Below are 23,317 nucleotides of genomic sequence, written 5' to 3'. Positions count from 1 at the left end.
GCATATAGAAAGTGATGGAACTTTGTTTTATCACCACTTATAATATAAATTTATTATACATAATTCCACAAATATAAAAAAATGAAGACAAGGGAACACCATAATGCATGCGTATGTTGGCCGGCCATTCACATTCAAAATGGTCTATTTGACATGCAAGTCCACTCTTTTCGGTACATGCACTAATAGACCATTTTAAATTGGACTATCATATTTTCACCATGTCTCAAATCGATCCCTATAACAATTTCTCATGCAATTGGTAAAATTAGGGAATGAAACTTCCACATACTCATGTTCACACATAATAAGCATAGAATATAGCAATTAATTATTTTACGACTCGGTCTTGTGGTCCCGAAACCACTTTCCGACTAGGGTCACATTAGGGCTGTCACAACTCTCCCCACTTAAGAATTTTTGTCCTCGAAAAGCTTACCAGTAAATAGGTTTGGGTATCGTTCTTCAGCGAACTCTCGGTTTCCCAAGTAGCTTCCTCGATCCCGTGTTTGAGCCATAACACCTTTACTAACGGAACCCTTTTGTTCCGCAACTCCTTCACTTCACGAGCTAGGATACACATCGGCTCTTCTTCATAACTCATATCGGCTTGAATTTCAACCTCCGACAGACTAATTATGTGCGAAGGATCAGATCTATAGCGTCGAAGCATCAAAACATGAAAGACATCGTGTATCCTTTCAAGTTCAGGGGGCAAAATCAATCTATATGCAACCGGACCAACTCGTTCGGAGATTTCGTACGGCCAATGAATCTCGGGCTCAACTTGCCCTTACGGCCAAACCTGAGTACCTTTTTCCAAGGCGAAACTTTAAGGAACACTTATCTCCCACCTGATATTCAATGTCCTTTCGTTTCAAGTCCGCATAAGATTTCTGACGATTTGTGGCTGCCTTCAGACTTTCACGGATTACCTTTACTTTCTGTTCGGCATCTTTAATCAATCAACTCCGAAAATTTTACTTTCACCGAGCTCGGTCCAAAACAATGGTGTACGGCATTTACGACCGTACAAAGCCTCGTAAGGTGCCATCTTAATACTTGATTGAAAACTATTGTTGTAAGCGAATTCAATCAAAGATAAATACCGTTCCATGAACCACAAAACTCGAGGATGCAACATCTCAACATATCCTCAAGTATCTGAATCATCCGCTCGGATTGACCATCGGTTTGTGGATGAAAAGCGGTGCTAAAATGCAGCTTGGTACCCAACGCTTCTTGCAATTTCTTCCAAAATCGTGAGGTGAATCTCGGATCTCTATCCGACACGATAGAAATAGGTACTCCATGTAATCTCACAATCTGAGAAACATACAATTCGGCTAGTTTATCCAATGAAAAATCCGTACGCACAGGGATAAAGTGAGCCGACTTAGTCAGTCTATCAACAACAACCCAAATCGCATCCTTCTTACTTGTTGACAATGGTAGTCCGGACACAAAGTCCATTGTGACTCGATCCCATTTCCACTCGGGTATCATGATCGGCTGAAGTAATCCTGAAGGCACTTGATGTTCTGCTTTCACTTGTTGACATATTAAACATCTCGAAACAAAGTCGGAGATGTCCCGTTTCATACCATGCCACCAAAACCGTCGTTTCAAATCGTTGTACATTTTCGTACTCCCCGGGTGAATTGACATTCGGCTACAATGAGCCTCGTTCAGAATCATCGAAATGAGTTCTAAATTTCTTGGAACACACAACCGACTTCTGAACCTCAAATAATCGTCATCATCAATTTGAAATTCGGATTCCATATTCAGAATACATTCAGCCCGTTTTGCAACCAATTCATCGTCGACTTTTTGAGCTTCACTAATTTGATGAATCAATGATGGTTTGGCCTTTAATTCAGCTACTAACACATTGTCGGGTAGAACAGACAAGTGCACATTCATCGCTCGTAAAGCAAACAGCGATTTTCGGCTTAAGGCGTCCGCAACCACATTAGCCTTTCCCGGGTGGTAATCAATGACAAGCTTGTAATCTTTCAACAACTCAAGCCAACGTCTTTGTCACAGATTTAAGTCTCTTTGAGTCATCAAATATTTGAGACTTTTGTGATCCGAAATACATGGCACTTTTCGCCAAACAAATAATGTCGCCATATTTTCAAAGCAAAAACGATGGCGGCTAGCTCGAGATCATGGGTTGGATAATTTCTCTCGTGTGGCTTCAATTGTCTCGACGCATAGGCCACAACTCGACCTTCTTGCATCAATACGCAGCCCAACCCGAGTAGGGATGCGTCACTATAAATGACAAACTCTTTGCCTGATTCGGGTTGCACTAAAATTGGAGCTTCAGTCAAATGAGTTTCCAGTTGATCGAAGCCTTTCTGACATTTCTCCGTCCATTCAAACTTAGCATCCTTTTGAAGTAGCTTCGTCATTGGTGTGGCTATCATCGAGAAGCCTTTGACAAATCGTCGGTAATAACCGGCGAGTCCCAAAAAGCTCTGAACCTCAGTAATACTTCTCGGAGGTTTCCAGTTAAGTATGGCTGAGATTTTGTTTGGGTCAACTCGAATACCCGATGCGGATACCACATGACCCAAGAAGCTAACCTCTCTTAACCAGAACTCACACTTACTGAACTTAGCATATAACTTCTTATCCCGCAAAACTTGCAACACTAATCTCAAGTGTTCAGCATGTTCGATCTCATCTCTTGAATAGACCAAGATGTCATCAATGAACACAACTACGAACCGATCCAAATATGGTCTGAAGATCCGATTCATCAAATCCATAAATACCGCAGGGGCATTAGTGAGCCCAAACGGCATCACTAAGAACTCGTAGTGACCATATCTCGTCCTGAAGGCAGTTTTGGGTATGTCCGATTCTCGAATTCGCAACTGATAATAGCCCGATCTCAGATCTATTTTTGAGAACATTGAGGCTCCTTTCAGTTGGTCGAACAAATCATCGATACGCGGTAACGGATACTTATTCTTTATCGTCACTTTATTCAGTTGACGATAGTCAATGCACAACCTCATGGTTCCGTCCTTCTTTTTCACGAACAATACTGGTGCACCCCAAGGTGAGAAACTCGGTCGAGCGAAACCTCTATCCGTCAACTCTTGCAATTGAGCTTTCAATTCTTTTAACTCGGTTAGTGCCATACGATACGGAGCTATCGAAATTGGCATAGTTCCAGGTACAAGCTCAATACCAAACTCTATCTCCCGAACAGGTGGCAAACCCGGTAACTCTTCAGGAAACACATCCGGGTATTCACAAACCACCGGCACAGATTCGGGTTTCTTTTCTAACTCTTTGTCATCAAGTACATATGCAAGGTATGCTTCGCACCCTTTTCTTACATATTTCTGGGCCAACATTGCTGATATTACAGCTGGCAACCCCCTTAAGTCCGCAGACTCAACTCGGATTATCTCGTTATTTGCGCACCTCAAATCGATAGTCTTACTTTTGCAATTCACAATCGCATCATGCGCGGTCAACCAATCCAAACCAAGAATAACATCAAATTCATCAAACGGCAAAAGCATCAAGTCCGCCGGAAAACAAGAACCTCGAATTACTAGGGGACATCTCTTACACACTTTGTCGACAAGCACGTAACGACCCAAGGGATTTGACACCCGAATTACGAACTCAGTAGACTCAACAGGTAGAGTCTTACTGGATGCTAAGGTTTCACATACATATGAATGAGTAGAGCCAGGGTCAATCAATGCAATCACATTAGTATCAAAGAGAGTAAAGGTACCAGTGATGACGTCAGGGGAGGATGCCTCCTCTCGTGCGCGAATGGCATATGCTCTAGCAGGAGTACGGTTCTCGGCTCGAACAGCCGTATCAGAGGTCCCTCTCTGACTACCACCCCTACCTCCTAAAATTCTCGGTGGTCTACCTCTAGTTGTCACTCCACTAGGTCTTGCACCTTGAATCTTATTCTTCTCATCAAGCTCCGTGCAATCTCTAATGAAGTGGTCCTTCGAACCGCATCCGTAACAGGCCCTGTTAATAGTCTTACCCCAACATTCACCTATGTGTCGTCTTCCACATTGGGGACATTCAGGTTTCTCTAGACGATTATTGCCCACACTAGCTACCGAAGTAGCTCGGGAGTCCGTCGATGGTCTTGCTCTGATGGAAATTCCCGCAGTCGTCCTCGACTTATTAGTGTCCTCCCTGAACTTCTTTACGGCTGAGAATGGAGCTTTAGCCGTCGATCTTTTACGATAGTCTCTAGCCTCAAATTCAGCCTTCTTCTTCTCCTTTCCAAGTTCTTCCGCCTTGCAGGCTTGTTCGACTAGTGTTACGAATTCTTTTATTTCCAAAATACCCATTAGTAGCTTTAAATCTTCATTCAATCCTTCTTCGAATCTTTTGCACATAGCAACCTCATCAGCTACACACTCCCGGGCATACCTACTGAGTCTTACGAATTCATGTTCGTATTCAGATACTGTCATACGGCCTTGCTTAAGTTCCAAGAATTCCTTACGCTTTTGATCAATGAACCGTTGACTAATATATTTCTTTCGAAATTCCGTCTGAAAGAAGTCCCAAGTTACTCGTTCGTTTGGGACTATGGAAATCAGGGTCCTCCACCAATAGTAGGCTGAGTCCCGCAACAAGGATATAGCACACTTTAGACATTCATCGGGTGTGCATGACAGTTCATCAAACACCCGAATGGTGTTATCAAGCCAGAACTCGGCCCTTTCAGCATCATCAGTAACTATGGCCCTGAACTCCTCAGCCCCGCGCTTACTAATCAAGTCTACAGGTGGCTTACTCAGCCTCACAGGATCAGCAACTGATGGCATTACTGGCTCCGGGGGTGGATTATTCAAATTCGGGAATTGTTGGACAGCCGGATTGGTTCGGGCATACTGCGCGACCCATTCATTCATCATGGTAAAGAAGGCTTGTTTAGCCCCCTCACCTTGATTATTCGCAGATGACTGAGGTTCAACAGGCGGCGTCCCTTGTGCAGGAGCAGCCGCTACACTTTCAATGTCATCCGCCAAGGTTCTCTCTACACCGGGATCCATTTACTAATCAAAACATAAATTTTAACCGTCAGAAGTCATCACACAGTTAAACATTAACATTCGGCATGTATAGCTAGACTCATACGTGCTATGGTAGTCCTAGAACCAACTAAACCTGGCTCTGATACCAATCAAATGTAACACCCCGAACCCGAGGCCGTCGCCGGAGTCGAACACGAGGTGTTAACAGACTTCAACCCACTTAAAAAAAAAAAATTTTTTTCCAGACAAGCTGCCAGTCTGCGTACTAGTCGCTAAAAAAATCATATCTCGAGTTCTGAAACTCGAAATCCAGTTCCGTAAATTTTCCCTGAAAATAGACTCATATTCCCATCTACAAATTTTTTTCTAGAATTTTTGGTCGGACCAATTAGTACAGTTTATTAGTCAAAGTCTCCCATGTTACAGGGATCGACTACATTGACCTTTGTGCATTACGACTTGGATATCTCCCTGCACAGAGTTTCAACACTGATGTCGTTTGTTTCTATAGAAACTAGACTCAGAGAGGAATCTATACATATATGGTATGACTCCTAATTATCTCTGGTTGATTTATAATGAATTTCCAAAGTCGGAACAGGGAATCCAGAAACCGTTCTGGCCCTGTCTCACGAGAACCTGAATATCTCTTAACATACTGTCCATATGATCTTTTCGTTGCTTCTATATGAAAATAGACTCATTGAGCTTCGAATACATAATTTATTCATCAATTAATTCCACTCCTACTATTTTTTAGTGATTTTTCAATCTCATGTCACTGCTGCTGCCAGCATCTGTTACGAAAGTAACTAGGTCCATTTCATGTCTACTCCTTGATCCAACTCAATCGAACATTCATGCCATTTTCGCATGGCTTAAAGTTTACATACTAAGTTCAAACACAACATAATAGCCTATACATGCCGAAATATTCTCCTAAGCCGACTAAGAAGAAAGTACCAAAACTTGCTATCCGGTGTGATGACTTCGATGACGGCCCGACCACGCAAAAAGAGATGTGTCCAAGAAACCTAGAATAGGTGACAAGGAAACACCGAGTGAGTTTATAACTCAGTAAGTCATAAGCTATGCACTACCATCCATCAATAACATTATCACAAGAGAAAACAAAATGGAACGAGGCTAATTACTCCATCCATTCCGAACCATACCATAGTTCCTCCGACCTATCGGTTTAATTTCATACCAATTTATGCATTCACAATCCATATACTCATCAATAGGATATTCGAGGCATTTTCATAAATCATTTTATTTTCGTTACAAACATACAACTAAACGGCCTTTCACCCATTCTACGATAAATTTCATGTACGTGACTTCAAGTATATTTGTCACATAGGTTCAAACTTACCAAGCTCAACACCAAGTATAGACATAGCACCTATTAGCCATGAACTCAAGACACTTACCCGATCCGCTGTCCGTGATCGACTCAATAGCGTCACACACTTAGTGTCCATAATGATTCAAGAATATATATTAAGTCCGCACACTCAGTGCTATATAATCAACTCGCACACTTAGTGCTACATAATCAAACTCGCACACTTAGTGCTACATAGTCAACTCGCACACTTAGTGCTACATAGTCAAACTCGCACACTTAGTGCTACATAGTCAATTCGCACACTTAGTGCTACATAGTCAAACTCGCACACTTAGTGCTACATAGTCAATTCGCACACTTAGTGCTGCACAATTTAAACCCGCACACGTAGCGCCAATCTCGTGGTCATAAATGTTTATACTCGCACATTTAGTGCCGAGATCAACAACTCAATACATCTCACCTCTTTTCTTTTCATTCAACACTTTCATCATCACATACGTACATGCATATATATATTTATTCATTCCATTCAGCATCATTACATAAACGTTATGACCATTTGAATTAATACCAACTATATGCTTAATGACTTACCTCGTGTTGGGTAAGACGGTTCCAACTCGGCTACTCGATGACCTTTTCTTTGCCTTTGCTCGATTCACCTCCTTTAACTCCTTGAGCTTAATCAATAATTTAACTAGTTTAACCACCTTGCTAAATATTTACAATCCAATTTCACATGTATATGTATGTTAGTATATTCGGCTAATAACCTCATGCAACTACCATATCATCAAAAATCTAATCACACATGCACATGTATTAGGTAAGTTACCTTTACTAATTTTAAACCCAACATCACACAAGCTCTCAAGTGATGGCCGAATGCTTCTTTTGTTACCCAACTAATCATTCGACAATTTCATCCCCTTTACCACCCTTTTATGCCTAATTATCTAAATCAAGATAAGATCATCAACATGCCTAACCATAGCCGAATGTGCAACATTAATCTATCACCTCTATCTCTTAAATACTATCAAGTTCATTTACTTCTAATTTCTTAAGTTCAACATCTTAATGCCCATTATAGCCACTCCCATTATCTAAATTTAAAAATCGGCAACACCCACATTTCAACTATCTTAGCCGAATACTCCTCAACACTTAAACTAAAGTATGCACATTAAACTTAATACAACTTTCATTATTCCTTTCACCCTCAAACATAATTTATAAATCTTGCCCTTCCTTCCATGTTTCGGTCAATTATTCAAATTACCTCATAGCATGAACATTCTTTTCAACTAATCTAGCATGACTCATTCGGCCTTAACAAAGAACCACTTTTCATACAAGGACAAAAATAAATCAAATGAACCTCCCATTTAAACCCCATTCTATCTTCTACTTACTCAATAATACATGTTTCTTAGTTCATATTCATCTATAACCATTTCAAATCACATACTACAAAACATCATCAATTTGGCATATAAGAACATAACCAAAGGTTTCTTGCAACACAACTCAAAAATCAACACATGGGTCATGTTATGAGCATCAAAACAACTCAACTTCACAAAAAAAAAATGCCAAAAGAACCACATGATATCATACCTTAGTCTATAAACTCACTTGGCCGAATGTCCTAGCTTCCATTTTTCTTTTCTTTTCCTTATGGTTTCGGCAAGATGATTGAAAAGATGATGGAACTTTGTTTTTATCACCACTTACTAATATAAATTTATTCTACATAATTCCCACCAAATATAAAAAAATGAAGACAAGGGAACACCATAATGCATGCGTATGTTGGCCGGCCATTCACATTCAAAAATGGTCTATTTGACATGCAAGTCCACTCTTTCTGGTACATGCACTAATAGACCATTTTAAATTGGACTATCTTATTTTCACCATGTCTCAAATCGATCCCTATTAACAATTTCTCATGCAATTGGTAAAATTAGGGAATGAAACTTCCACATACTCATGTTCACACATAATAAGCATAGAATATAGCAATTAATTATTTTACGACTCGGTGTTGTGGTCCCGAAACCACTTTCCGACTAGGGTCACATTAGGGCTGTCACAATGTATGCATGAAACTGGTGTCTAATATGAATATACCTGTTGAGAACACAGAATTTATGATTAGAGTGTCGAACCCGTTAGGCAAATGCATGATAGTTGATAAAGTATGCAAGAAATGCCCTTTAATGATTCGGGGTCATTACTTTTCGGCCGACTTGATGTTGTTGTCGTTTGATGAATTTGATGTTATTTTGGGTATGGACTGGTTGACATTGCATGATGCTATAGTAAATTGCAAAGAAAAGGTTATAGAATTAAAATGTGAAAGTGGTGAAATCTTGCGGGTTGAACCAGACAAATCAGAGGCAATATTTAGTATGATTTCTTCGATGTCGGCTCAGAGATATTTGAGAAAGGGTTATGAAGCTTATTTGGCGTATGTAATTAATACAAAATAAGTTGAAAAGAAAGTTGAATCAGTGCCGGTTATGTGTGAATTTGCGGACGTATTTCCAGAAGAATTACCGGGTTTGCCTCCAGTCAGGGAAGTAGAATTTGGTATAGATTTGATGCCGGGAACAGCTCCGATCTCGATTGCTCCATATAGAATGGCACCAACAGAGTTGAAAGAATTAAAGTCGCAGTTGCAAGAGTTGACTGATAAAGGCTTTGTGAGACCAAGTTTTTCACCTTGGGGTGCTCCCGTGTTATTTGTGAAAAAGAAGGATGGTTCTATGAGATTATGTGTTGATTATCGGTAGTTAAACAAGGTGACAATCAAAAACAAGTATCCATTGCCGAGAATTGATGATTTGTCTGATCAGCTAAAAGAAGCGACATGGTTTTCAAAGATTGACTTGAGATCTGGGTATTATCAGCTGCGAGTAAAAGAGTCAGATGTGCCTAAAACTGCTTTTAGAACAAGGTACGGTCATTATGAATTTTTAGTTATGCCATTCGGGTTGACAAATGCTCCTGCTGTATTTATGGATTTAATGAATCGCATATTTCGGCCATACTTGGACAGATTTGTTGTGGTGTTTATAGATGATATTTTAATTTATTCAAAAGATGAGACAGAGCATGCTGAGCATTTGAGGATAGTTTTGCAAACTTTGAGAGATAAGCAGCTGTATGCTAAGTTTAGTAAAAGTGAATTTTGGCTCCGGGAAGTTGGATTTTTGGGTCATATTCTTTCAGGTGATGGTATACGAGTTGATCCTAGTAAAATTTCAGCCATTGTTGATTGGAAACCACTGAAAAATGTAACTGAAGTTAGGAGTTTCTTGGGGCTAGCTGGGTATTATCGGCGGTTCGTAAATGAATTTTCTATAATTCCTGCTCCTATGACTAGACTACTCCGAAAGGATGTTAAATTTGAATGGACGGAAGAATGTCAACAGAGTTTCGAAGAATTGAAAAAGTTATTAACTGAAGCATCAGTGTTGATACAACCCGAATCAGGTAAAGAATTTGTGGTGTATAGTGATGCTTCTCTAAATGGTTTGGGGTGTGTACTCATGCAAGAAGGAAAAGTGGTGGCTTATGCTTCGAGGCAGTTAAAACCTCATGAGAGGAATTATCCTACTCACGATTTGGAATTGGCTGCAGTGGTGTTTGCTTTGAAGTTTTGGTGACATTATTTGTATGGTGAAAAGTGCCGAGTATATACCGATCACAAAAGTCTTAAATACTTGGTGTCACAAAAAGACTTGAATTTGAGACAGCGAAGATGGTTAGAGTTATTGAAAGATTACGAGCTTGTTATTGATTATCATCCGGGAAAAGCGAATGTGGTTGCCGATGCTTTAAGCAGAAAGTTGTTATTTGCTGTGAGAGTTATGAACGCTCAGTTGAAAATTTCAGATGACGGTTCGATTCTAACAGAGTTAAGAGCAAGATCGATGTTTTTACAAGAGATTTCTGAACCTCAAAAAAATGATCAAGATTTGCTAGCCAAAAGAAAACAGTGTGAAGCTGATACGGGATCAGATTTCAGAATCGGTTCTGATGGTTGTTTGATGTTTAAAAATCAGATTTGTGTACCAAAAAATGATGAGTTGATTCAAAAGATTTTGCATGAAGCACATAATAGTTGTTTGGCGGTTCATCCGGGCAGTACGAAGATGTATAATGACTTAAAGAAAATGTACTGGTGGAGTGGAATGAAAAGAGATATTTCCGAGTTTGTATCAAAGTGCTTAGTTTGTCAACAAGTGAAAGCTGAACACCAGGTACCTTCGGGATTACTTCAGCCTATTATGGTTCCTGAATGGAAATGGGATAGGATTACTATGGATTTTCTATCAGGGTTGCCGTTAACTCCAGGGAAGAAAAATGCCATCTGGGCAATAGTTGACAGACATACTAAATTGGCTCATTTTATTCCGGTACGTACAGATTATTCTCTTAATAAGTTGGCTGAATTGTATATCCGAGAGATTGTTAGACTTCATGGGATACCTTTGTCAATCATTTCAGATAGAGATCCGAGGTTTACCTCACGGTTTTGGCAAAAGTTGCAAGAGGCATTAGGTACAAAGTTAAATTTCAGCACTGCCTTTCATCCACAAACTGATGGACAATCAGAGAGAGTAATTCAGATTCTTGAAGACATGCTCAGATGTTGCGTATTGGAATTTCAAGATAGTTGGGAAAGGTACTTACGATTGGTAGAATTTGCTTATAATAATAATTATCAGACGAGTTTGAAGATGGCACCTTATGAAGCATTATATGGTCGTAAATGCCGGACGCCATTGTATTGGACTGAACTCAAGGAAAATCAGATTTATGGAGTTGATTTAATAAAAGAAACCGAAGAAAAGGTGAAAGTGATTCGAGATTGTTTGAAAGCTGCTTTAGATAGACAGAAATCTTATGCGGATTTGAAACGAAAAGAAATGGAGTTTCAAGTTGGTGATAAGGTATTTTTGAAAGTGTCTCCACGGAAGAAAGTCCTTAGATTTGGACGAAAAGGCAAGTTAAGTCCGCGTTTTATTGGATCGTATGAAATAATTGAAAAAGTTGGACCGGTAGCATATCGGCTAGCGTTACCACCCGAATTAGAGAAGATTAATGATGTGTTTCACGTATCTATGTTACGCCGGTATCGTTTGGATCCTTCACATATAATTTCACCGACAAAAATTGAACTGCGACCGGATATGACTTATGAAGAAGAACCGATTAAGATTTTAGCTCGAGAAGTCAAACAACTAAGAAATAAAAGTGTTGCACTTGTGAAAGTGTTGTGGCAAAAGCATGTAGAAGAGACTACATGGGAACCTGAAGAAACTATGAGAAACCAATATCTACACCTGTTTACCGGTAAGATTTTCGAGGACAAAAATCCTTAAAAGGGGGGAGAGTTGTAATATCCTGAATTAGGGCTTAATCGGAATAGTGGTTTTGTGACCACAAATCTGAGATATTTTATAATTATTTTGATGATTATGATATGATTGCATGATTGTGTGAAAATTTCGTGATGAAATTCTATGCCTAAAGTGCTTAAATTGAAAGTAGGGACTAAATCGAATAAGTTGCAAAACTTGCATTCTAGAAGTTTTTAGTATGAAATTGTTTTGGAATATTAATGAGGAGGTCTTAAATAGCAATTTGACCAATTTTAAGTTCATGGACAAAATTAGGACATGGAAGGAATTTTTGGAAAGTTTAGTAGTAAGGGTATTTTGGTCATTTAGTTATTAAAATGAATTAAAAACAAAATTAAAAGCCAATTTTTGTCCATCTTCTTCATTAGGCCGAAATTTCAAGGGTTCTCCATAGCTAGGGTTTGTTTCAAGCTTCCAAGCTCCATAGTAAGTGATTCCAAGCCCCGTTTTTAATGTTCTTTACGTTTTTGGAATCCCAGTAGCTCGATTAAGCTTATGTGAGCAATAATTCAACCTAGGGTTTATATTTGGAAAACTACCCATAGGTGAAATTTTTGTATTTTGATGTTTTATGATAGAATATGAGGTTTTAAATTATGTTAGACAACTTGTGCTACTCGGTTTTGAGTGAAAACGAGTAAAAGGGCTTAATCGGCAAAAATACCTGAAAGTCACAAGTATATGTTAGAGAGAGAATTAGATGTTGCCATAGAAGGGAAAAGTGATCAGCATGTTATAAAACATAAGAATAAGGAATAAAGTTTAATTCCCAAGCCTAGGGGCAAAAGTGTAATTATGCAAAAGTTTAGGGGCAAAAGTGTAATTTTTCCAAAGTTCGTATTGAATGTTGTTTTGATGAATGTATGTATTAAATAAGATTAATTTGGCATTATAGATCAAGAGAAACGAGATTCAAGTCGCGATCGAGGAAAATAAAAGATTATGGACTAAATTGCAAAATCTTTATATTTTGGTACCAGGGTAAGTTCATGTGTAAATAATGTAGCATAATTGTTATTTTTAAGTTATTGATGTTAATTATATGATATGCTGATATTTTTTTATCGTGAAATATTATGCTTTGTGGTTAATGTTGAGTAATATTCAAATTATGTTTACTACTTGATAAATATGAATTGCTACCGAGTATCGGTTCCGATATTCCATGGAAGACGGCAATGTGAGATCGAGGAAAAAGCCCGTTTTGTGACAGCCCAAAGTTGACCCTAGTCGGGAAGTGGTTTCGGGACCGCTAAACCGAGTCACCAAAATGTTTGAATGTGATACTTATTGTCTAGAATATGTAATTATGAATGTGTGAAAATTTCAAGCTTCGATTTAGTCGATTGCATGTGAATTTAGTCAATAGGACTTATGTGAGAAAATTTTAAAATGTGATAGGTCAATGTGTGAGGACCCATTAGTGCATGTGGACAAAGGGGGGGACTTGCATGTCAAATTCCCCCCCTAATGAGTAGTGGCCGGCCATGACAAGGAATGATGGGCAAAACATGTCATGAAACATGTTTTGTTAATGGAAGAATAAAATAAGGAGTATGGGTAATAAAGAAATGGAAACAAAAAAAAAATGTGTGGTTGCCCCCCCCATTGCCGTGAGCTAAAGAGAAGAAAGGAGAAAAATTTGTGTTCATCCTTTCTCACCTTCATTTAGCCTAAATTAGAAAGAAAAACAAAGAAAAAAATTTCTCATCCTTTGGTTCATCCTTGGCCAAAAATTTTGAGGAGGAAAGAAGAAGAAAGGTGAAGAGATTCGGCCATGCATGTAGCTAGGCTAAGGTATGTTTGATGATGTTCCATGAGATGCATGCATGTTTTAGTTGTTAGCTTGAGTTCTACCTAGCCCATGGTCTAAATCTTGCTATGTGATGGAAATGGCACTTGACCATGGATGCATCATTCTTGGTTGATGTTTGATGTTGTGGTGATGAGGCATGAGGATGAGTTAAGATTCGGCCTAGGTGGAGGTTGTGTTAATGCCATTGCATGCAAAATATGAAGCTTGTTAATGATGCATGTGATGATGGCTTGATGATTCTTGAACCTCCTTTTTAGCATTTTTTTTGTGTGAGCACATATGTGCATTGGTTGCTAAATGGAGAAGAATCGGCTAGCAAGATGTGTGCTAAGGCCGAATGTAACTTTGCATGTTAATGAGCAATGCATGTGTTAAATTAATGAAAAGGGGGAGGATGCTTTACTAGTGTGTATATGTGTGTATTAAGTGTTGAAATCGACCCCAAAAATAGACATGCATATTCGGCCAAGGGGAAAGAAATTAGCTAATATGTTGTGTTGATGCATGATTTTTGCATGTATGAGACTTTAATGTCTAATGTATAAATATGGGCTAAGTGCCTTGTGTTCATCTTTTGATGCCTAAATGATGAAATCAATTTATTTGTTTAATTAAGCTCAAGAGCAAAGGGGAAATAAATCCGATAAAGGGAAGGAAAAAGTGGTCGAATAGCTAGCGGAATCGTTCGACAACACCCGAGGTAAGTTCTTGAGTAAGAGAGCTTAAATTACGATGTGATTAAATCATGTTTTAAGCAAATTAAAATCATGCTCTATGAGTGGCTATTGAGCCGAATGTGCAAGGATGGTGTGTGCCTTGTGTTTGAGTTTCACAAATGAAAATGAAATATGAATGTGCCATGAATTATTGTTAGATGTGCATGATTAATTGAATGCTGTCCGGGCTAAGTCCCGAAGGCTTTGTGCTAAGTGAATATATCCGGACTAAGATCCGAAGGCCTTTGTGCGAGATACTAAATCCGGGTTAAGTCCCGAAGGCATTCGTGCGAGTTATTAAATCCGGGTTAAGTCCCGAAGGCATTCGTGCGAGTTGTTAAATCCGGGTTATGTCCCGAAGGCATTGTGTGAGTTACTAAAACCGGGCTATGTCCCGAAGGCATTTGAACGAGGAGCTATATCCGGTTAAATCCCGAAGGTACGTGATTTGGTAATGAATGAGCTTGCTGTAAAATTCCAGCGAATACTCGAAAAACATCCCAATATGGGGATATGTTACGTATGTGTTGAATTAATCGAGCCCTTACAAATAAATGTTCGCTCAGTTGATAAACGAGCTACCGGCCTTCGGCTAAGTTAGTCTATTGTGTATGTACATAAGGGTTGTTAATGTTGTGAAGCAAGTTTGATATCGGTAAATTGCGTATTATGAAATATTCCATTTAGCCAAATGTGTGTTATTCTTTGTTTATGCTGGAATTCCTTGCTCAAACTTACTAAGCATAAATTGCTTACTCGTTACACTGCTTCTCTGTTTTATAGATTTTTGGTTCTCCAGCTATCGGACTCGGGATCTTGAAGTCGAAGTCGCCCACACTATCAAAGGCTCTTTTGGGTACTATTTTGGTTGAATTTTGATATGGCATGTATAGGACTACCCATTGTTGTCTTTCGAGTACTTTATGAAATGTATAAGTGTACAGCCATGCGAAAATGGCTTGTAGAAGTGGAGTATGGCATTAGACCATTCGTGTTTATGAATGTATAAATGGTTTCATGATGTAACTATAGTTGGAATGGAAGTGTTGAGCAAATGATCAGCCATTGGAATGGCTAAGTATGATCACATGTGGGCATATGTATGACAAAGCCCTAGTTGGTCCATGAAACCTCGAAAATAGGTAAGGTTTACTTTAAAAACAGAGGCTGACAGCAGCAGTGGTGTGGATTGGAAAAATCACAAGAATTCGTAGGAGTGGAATTAAATAGTGAATAAATTATGTAATCGAACCTTGATGAATCTACTTTCATATGAAAGTAACGAAACAATCATATGAACAGTACAGTAAGAGATATTCAGGTTCTTGTGGGACAGGGCCAGAACAGTTTCTGGATTCCCTGTTCCGACTTTTGAAATTCACTATAAATTGACCAGAGATAATTAGGAGTCATACCATATATGTATGGATTCCACTCTGAGTCTAGTTTCCATAGAAACAAACGGCATCAGTATTGAAGCTCTGTGCAGAGAGATATCCAAGTTGTAATGAGCAAAGGTCAGTGTAGTCGACCCCTGTAACATGGGAGACTTTGACTAATAAACTGTACTAATTGGCCCGACCAAAAATTCTAGAAAAAAATAAATAGATGGGGACATGAGTCTAGTTTCAGGGAAAAATCACAAAACTGATTTTCGAGTTGTGAAACTCAAGATATGATTTTTGAAGCGACTAGTACTCAGACTGGGCAGTGTCTGGAAAAATTTTTCAAAGTTTGTTAACATCTCGTGTCCGACTCCGGTGTCGGTCTCGGGTTCGGGGTGTTACATTTTATTGGTATCAGAGCTACGGTTTAGTCGATTCTAGGACTACCGTAATGTTTTGGGTCTAGCTATACATGCCATTTTATGTGATTACTTGATAGTGTGGTGATTTCTGACAATTGTAAATGTGTTTATTTATAGTAATGGATCCCGATCGTGACCGAGAGTTAGCTGATGATCTTGAGAGTGTAGCGCCTGCTCCCGCACAAGGGACAGTGCCGGCGGACTCTCAACCTAATGCTAGTAATCCGAATGATGAAGCTAGACAAGCATTCTATAGCGTGATGAATGATTGGTTTAACCAATACATTCGAACTAATATGGCTGTTCCACAACCTCCATTCCCGACAAATACTACCCCCGCACCTACAATACCACCGGTAACAGACCAAATAAGGTCAAATAAGCCCCCAGTTGACAGAATCCGAAAACATGGGGCTACTGAATTTAAGGCTATGGATAGCGATGATGCCGAGCAAGCTGAATTTTGGCTGGACAACACTATCCGGGTACTCGATGAACTATCTTGTACACCCGATGAATGCCTAAAGTGTGCTATCTCCTTGCTACGTGATTCTGCCTACTATTGGTGGAGTACTCTGACTTCTATTGTGCCCCGAGAGCAAGTAACTTGGGAGTTTTTCCAAACTGAGTTTCGGAAAAAGTATATCAGTCAGAGATTTGTTGATCAAAAACGGAAGGAATTTCTTGAGCTTAAGCAAGGCTCCATGTCGGTTACTGATTACGAGCGAAAATTTGTTAGACTTAGCAAATACGCTCGGGAATGTGTTTCGTCCGAAGCTATTATGTGTAAACGCTTCGAGGATGGGCTGAATGAAGATATAAAAATGTTCGTTGGCGTTCTTGAAATACGAGAGTTCGTGGTACTTGTTGAACGAGCTTGTAAAGCCGAAGAGCTTAGAAAAGAAAAGCAAAGAGTTGATGAGGGAACTGGAGAGTTTCGTAAAAGATCCTCGGGAGGTCTCTTCAACAGACATCGAAGAGATTTCGAGATGATGCGGGCCAGTTTAGAGGCACTTCGAACCTTTTTAGACGAGATCGTGATCGACCCCCAGTGGGTACACGAGGCACTTCGGTCGCCAGTGTTGGGAATGAACGTCGAGACAGGACGAAATGCCGATATTGCGGTAAATGGCATTCGGGGAGTTGTAGATTTCCTGACCGCTCCTGTTACAAATGCGGATCAGTTGACCACTTCATTAAGGATTGCCCGAGGTTGTCGGGACAGAATGCAAATCAGAGTGGGAGACCGGGTGCTACCACTGCTCGAGGTAGACCATCTGGAAATATGGGCAATGCTAGTGGTGGTCAGAGAGGATCTAGAGATGATATAACCAGATCCGAAGCCCGTGCGCCTGCTAGAGCTTATGCTATACGTGCCCGCGAGGATGCTTCTTCGCCTGATGTTATTACCGGTACATTCACTCTCTTTGATACTAATGTAATTGCTTTGATTGACCCCGGTTCTACTCATTCTTACATATGTGAAACCTTAGCATCCAGTAAGACTTTACCTATTGAGTCTACTGAGTTCGTAATTCGGGTGTCAAATCCCTTGGGTCGTTACGTGCTTGTCGACAAAGTGTGTAAGAAATGTCCCCTGGAAATTCGAGGTTCCTGTTTTCCGGCGGACTTGATGCTTTTGCCGTTTGATGAATTTGATGTTATCCTTGGGTTGGATTGGTTGACCGCGCATGATGCGATTGTGAATTGCAAGAGCAAGACTATTGATTTGAGGTGCGCAAATAACGAAGTAGTCCGAATTGAGTCTGCGGACTTGGAGGGGATGCCGGCTGTAATATCAGCAATGTTGGCACAGAAATATGTAAGAAAAGGGTGCGAAGCATACCTTGCGTATGTACTTGGTGACAAAGAATTAGAAAAGAAACCCGAATCTGTGCCGGTGGTTTGTGAATACCCGGATGTTTTTCCGAAAGAATTACCGGGTTTACCACCTGTTCGGGAGGTAGAGTTTGGTATTGAGCTTGTACCTGGGACCACGCCGATTTCGATAGCTCCGTATCGTATGGCACCAACCGAGTTAAAGGAGTTGAAAGCTCAGTTGCAAGAACTGACGGATAGAGGTTTCGCTCGACCAAGTTTCTCACCTTGGGGTGCACCAGTATTGTTCGTGAAAAAGAAGGACGGAACCATGAGGTTGTGCATTGACTATCGTCAGCTGAATAAAGTGACAATAAAGAACAAATATCCGTTGCCGCGCATCGATGATTTGTTCGACCAACTGAAGGGAGCCTCAATGTTCTCAAAAATAGATTTGAGATCGGGCTATTATCAGTTGCGAATCCGAGATTCAGATATTCCCAAAACTGCCTTCAGAACGAGATATGGTCACTACGAATTCTTAGTGATGCCGTTTGGGCTCACTAATGCCCCTGCAGTATTTATGGATTTGATGAATCGGATCTTCAGACCGTATTTGGATCGGTTCGTAGTGGTGTTCATTGATGACATTTTGGTCTATTCAAGAGACGAGACCGAACATGCTGAGCATCTGAGGCTAGTGCTGCAAATTTTGCGGGATAAGCAGTTATATGCTAAGTTCAGTAAGTGTGAGTTCTGGTTAAGAGAGGTTAGCTTCTTGGGTCATGTGGTATCCGCGTCGGGTATTCGAGTTGACCCGAACAAAATTTCAGCCATACTTGACTGGAAACCTCCGAGAAATGTTACTGAAGGTCGGAGCTTTTTGGGGCTCGCCGGTTATTACCGACGATTTGTGAAAGGTTTCTCGATGATAGCCACACCAATGACGAAGCTACTTCAAAAGGATGTTAAGTTCGAGTGGACGGAGAAATGTCAGAAAAGTTTCGACCAACTGAAAACTCATTTGACTGAAGCTCCAATTTTGGTGCAACCCGAATCAGGTAAAGAGTTTGTCATTTATAGTGACGCATCCTTACTTGGGTTGGGTTGCGTATTGATGCAAGAAGGTCGAGTCGTGGCCTATGCGTCGAGACAATTGAAGCCACACGAGAGGAATTATCCGACCCATGATCTCGAACTAGCTGCCATCGTGTTTGCTTTAAAAATATGGCGACATTATCTGTTTGGTGAGAAGTGCCATGTATTTTCGGATCACAAAAGTCTCAAATATTTGATGACTCAACGAGACTTGAATCTGCGACAAAGACGTTGGCTTGAGTTGTTGAAAGATTACGAGCTTGTCATTGATTACCACCCGGGAAGGGCTAACGTGGTTGCGGACGCCTTAAGCCGGAAGTCATTGTTTGCTTTACGAGCGATGAATGCGCATTTGTCTGTTCTACCAGACAATGTGTTGGTAGCTGAATTAAAAGCTAAACCATTATTGACTCACCAAATTCGTGAAGCCCAGAAAGTCGATGATGAATTGGTTGCAAAACGGGCTAAGTGTGTTCCGAACGAGGAATCGGAGTTTCAAATTGATGATGATGATTGTTTGAGGTTTAGAAATCGTTTGTGTGTTCCAAGGAATTCGGAACTCATTTCGATGATTCTGAACGAAGCCCATTGTAGCCAAATGTCAATTCACCCGGGGAGTACGAAAATGTACAACGATTTGAAACGTCAATTTTGGTGGCATGGTATGAAACGGGACATCTCCGACTTTGTTTCGAGATGTTTAATATGTCAACAAGTGAAAGCGGAACATCAAGTGCCTTCAGGATTACTCCAGCCGATCATGATACCCGAGTGGAAATGGGATCGAGTCACAATGGACTTTGTGTCCGGACTGCCCTTGTCAGCAAGTAAGAAGGATGCGATATGGGTTATTGTTGATAGACTGACTAAGTCGGCTCATTTCATCCCCGTACGTACGGATTTTTCATTGGAGAAACTAGCTGAATTGTACGTTTATCAAATTGTGAGATTACACGGGGTACCTGTTTCTATCGTGTCGGATAGAGATCCGAGATTCACCTCACGATTTTGGAAGAAATTGCAAGAAGCTCTGGGTACCAAGCTGCATTTTAGCACTGCTTTTCACCCCCAAACCGATGGTCAATCCGAGCGGATAATTCAGATACTTGAGGATATGTTGAGATGTTGCATCCTCGAGTTCAGTAGTTCATGGGAACGGTATTTACCTTTGATTGAATTCGCTTACAACAATAGTTTTCAATCAAGTATTAAGATGGCACCTTACGAGGCTTTGTACGGTCGTAAATGCCGTACACCATTGTTTTGGACCGAGCTCGGTGAAAGTAAAATTTTCGGAGTTGATTTGATTAGAGATGCTGAACAGAAAGTAAAGGTAATCCGTGAAAGTCTGAAGGTAGCCACGGATCGTCAGAAATCGTACGCAGATTTGAAACGAAAAGACATCGAGTATCAGGTGGGAGACAAAGTGTTCCTTAAGGTTTCACCTGGGAAAAAGATACTCAGGTTCGGCCGTAAGGGCAAGTTGAGCCCAAGATTCATTGGGCCGTATGAAATCTCTGAACGAGTTGGTCCGGTTGCGTATAGATTGATTTTGCCCCCAGAGCTTGAAAGATTCATGACATCTTTCATGTTTCGATGCTTCGACGCTATCGATCTGATCCATCGCATATAATTAGCCCATAAGAGGTTGAAATTCAAGTCGACATGAGCTATGAAGAAGAACCGATGCGTATCCTAGCTCGTGAAGTGAAGGAGTTGCGAAACAAAAGAGTTCCGCTAGTAAAGGTGTTATGGCTCAAACACGGGATCGTGGAAGCTACTTGGGAGACCGAGAGCTCGATGAAAGAACGATACCCAAACCTATTTACCGGTAAGATTTTCGGGGACGAAAATTTCTTAAGTGGGGGAGAGTTGTGACAGCCCAAAGTTGACCCTAGTCGGGAAGTGGTTTCGGGACCGCTAAACCGAGTCACCAAAATGTTTGAATGTGATACTTATTGTCTAGAATATGTAATTATGAATGTGTGAAAATTTCAAGCTTCGATTTAGTCGATTGCATGTGAATTTAGTCAATAGGACTTATGTGAGAAAATTTTAAAATGTGATAGGTCAATGTGTGAGGACCTATTAGTGCATGTGGACAAAGGGGGGACTTGCATGTCAAATTTCCCCCCCCTAATGAGTAGTGGCCGGCCATGACAAGGAATGATGGGCAAAACATGTCATGAAACATGTTTTGTTAATGGAAGAATAAAATAAGGAGTATGGGTAATAAAGAAATGGAAACAAAAAAAAATGTGTGGTTGCCCCCCCCATTGCCGTGAGCTAAAGAGAAGAAAGGAGAAAAATTTGTGTTCATCCTTTCTCACCTTCATTTAGCCTAAATTAGAAAGAAAAACAAAGAAAAAAATTTCTCATCCTTTGGTTCATCCTTGGCCAAAAATTTTGAGGAGGAAAGAAGAAGAAAGGTGAAGAGATTCGGCCATGCATGTAGCTAGGCTAAGGTATGTTGATGATGTTCCATGAGATGCATGCATGTTTTAGTTGTTAGCTTGAGTTCTACCTAGCCCATGGTCTAAATCTTGCTATGTGATGGAAATGGCACTTGACCATGGATGCATCATTCTTGGTTGATGTTTGATGTTGTGGTGATGAGGCATGAGGATGAGTTAAGATTCGGCCTAGGTGGAGGTTGTGTTAATGCCATTGCATGCAAAATATGAAGCTTGTTAATGATGCATGTGATGATGGCTTGATGATTCTTGAACCTCCTTTTTAGCATTTTTTTTGTGTGAGCACATATGTGCATTGGTTGCTAAATGGAGAAGAATCGGCTAGCAAGATGTGTGCTAAGGCCGAATGTAACTTTGCATGTTAATGAGCAATGCATGTGTTAAATTAATGAAAAGGGGGAGGATGCTTTACTAGTGTGTATATGTGTGTATTAAGTGTTGAAATCGACCCCAAAAATAGACATGCATATTCGGCCAAGGGGAAAGAAATTAGCTAATATGTTGTGTTGATGCATGATTTTTGCATGTATGAGACTTTAATGTCTAATGTATAAATATGGGCTAAGTGCCTTGTGTTCATCTTTTGATGCCTAAATGATGAAATCAATTTATTTGTTTAATTAAGCTCAAGAGCAAAGGGGAAATAAATCCGATAAAGGGAAGGAAAAAGTGGTCGAATAGCTAGCGGAATCGTTCGACAACACCCGAGGTAAGTTCTTGATAAGAGAGCTTAAATTACGATGTGATTAAATCATGTTTTAAGCAAATTAAAATCATGCTCTATGAGTGGCTATTGAGCCGAATGTGCAAGGATGGTGTGTGCCTTGTGTTTGAGTTTCACAAATGAAAATGAAATATGAATGTGCCATGAATTATTGTTAGATGTGCATGATTAATTGAATGCTGTCCGGGTTAAGTCCCGAAGGCTTTGTGCTAAGTGAATATATTCGGACTAAGATCCGAAGGCCTTTGTGCGAGATACTAAATCCGGGTTAAGTCCGAAGGCATTCGTGCGAGTTATTAAATCCGGGTTAAGTCCCGAAGGCATTCGTGCGAGTTGTTAAATCCGGGTTATGTCCCGAAGGCATTGTGTGAGTTACTAAAACCGGGCTATGTCCCGAAGGCATTTGAACGAGGAGCTATATCCGGTTAATCCGAAGGTACGTGATTTGGTAATGAATGAGCTTGCTGTAAAATTCCAGCGAATACTCGAAAAACATCCCAATATGGGATATGTTACGTATTGTTGAATTAATCGAGCCCTTACAAATAAATGTTCGCTCAGTTGATAAACGAGCTACCGGCCTTCGGCTAAGTTAGTCTATTGTGTATGTACATAAGGGTTGTTAATGTTGTGAAGCAAGTTTGATATCGGTAAATTGCGTATTATGAATATTCCATTTAGCCAAATGTGTGTTATTCTTTTTTATGCTGGAATTCCTTGCTCAAACTTACTAAGCATAAATTGCTTACTCGTTACACTGCTCCTCTGTTTTATAGATTTTTGGTTCTCCAGCTATCGGACTCGGGATCTTGAAGTCGAAGTCGCCTACACTATCAAAGGCTCTTTTGGGTACTATTTTGGTTGAATTTTGATATGGCATGTATAGGACTACCCATGTTGTCTTTCGAGTACTTTATGAATGTATAAGTGTACAGCATGCGAAATGGCTTGTAGAAGTGGAGTATGGCATTAGACCATTCGTGTTTATGAATGTATAAATGGTTCATGATGTAACTATAGTATG

Source organism: Gossypium hirsutum, chromosome A13 (genome assembly GCF_007990345.1).
Source record: "Gossypium hirsutum isolate 1008001.06 chromosome A13, Gossypium_hirsutum_v2.1, whole genome shotgun sequence".
In the NCBI taxonomy this organism is placed as follows: domain Eukaryota; kingdom Viridiplantae; phylum Streptophyta; class Magnoliopsida; order Malvales; family Malvaceae; genus Gossypium; species Gossypium hirsutum.
Note: the sequence above shows the minus strand (reverse complement) of the source record.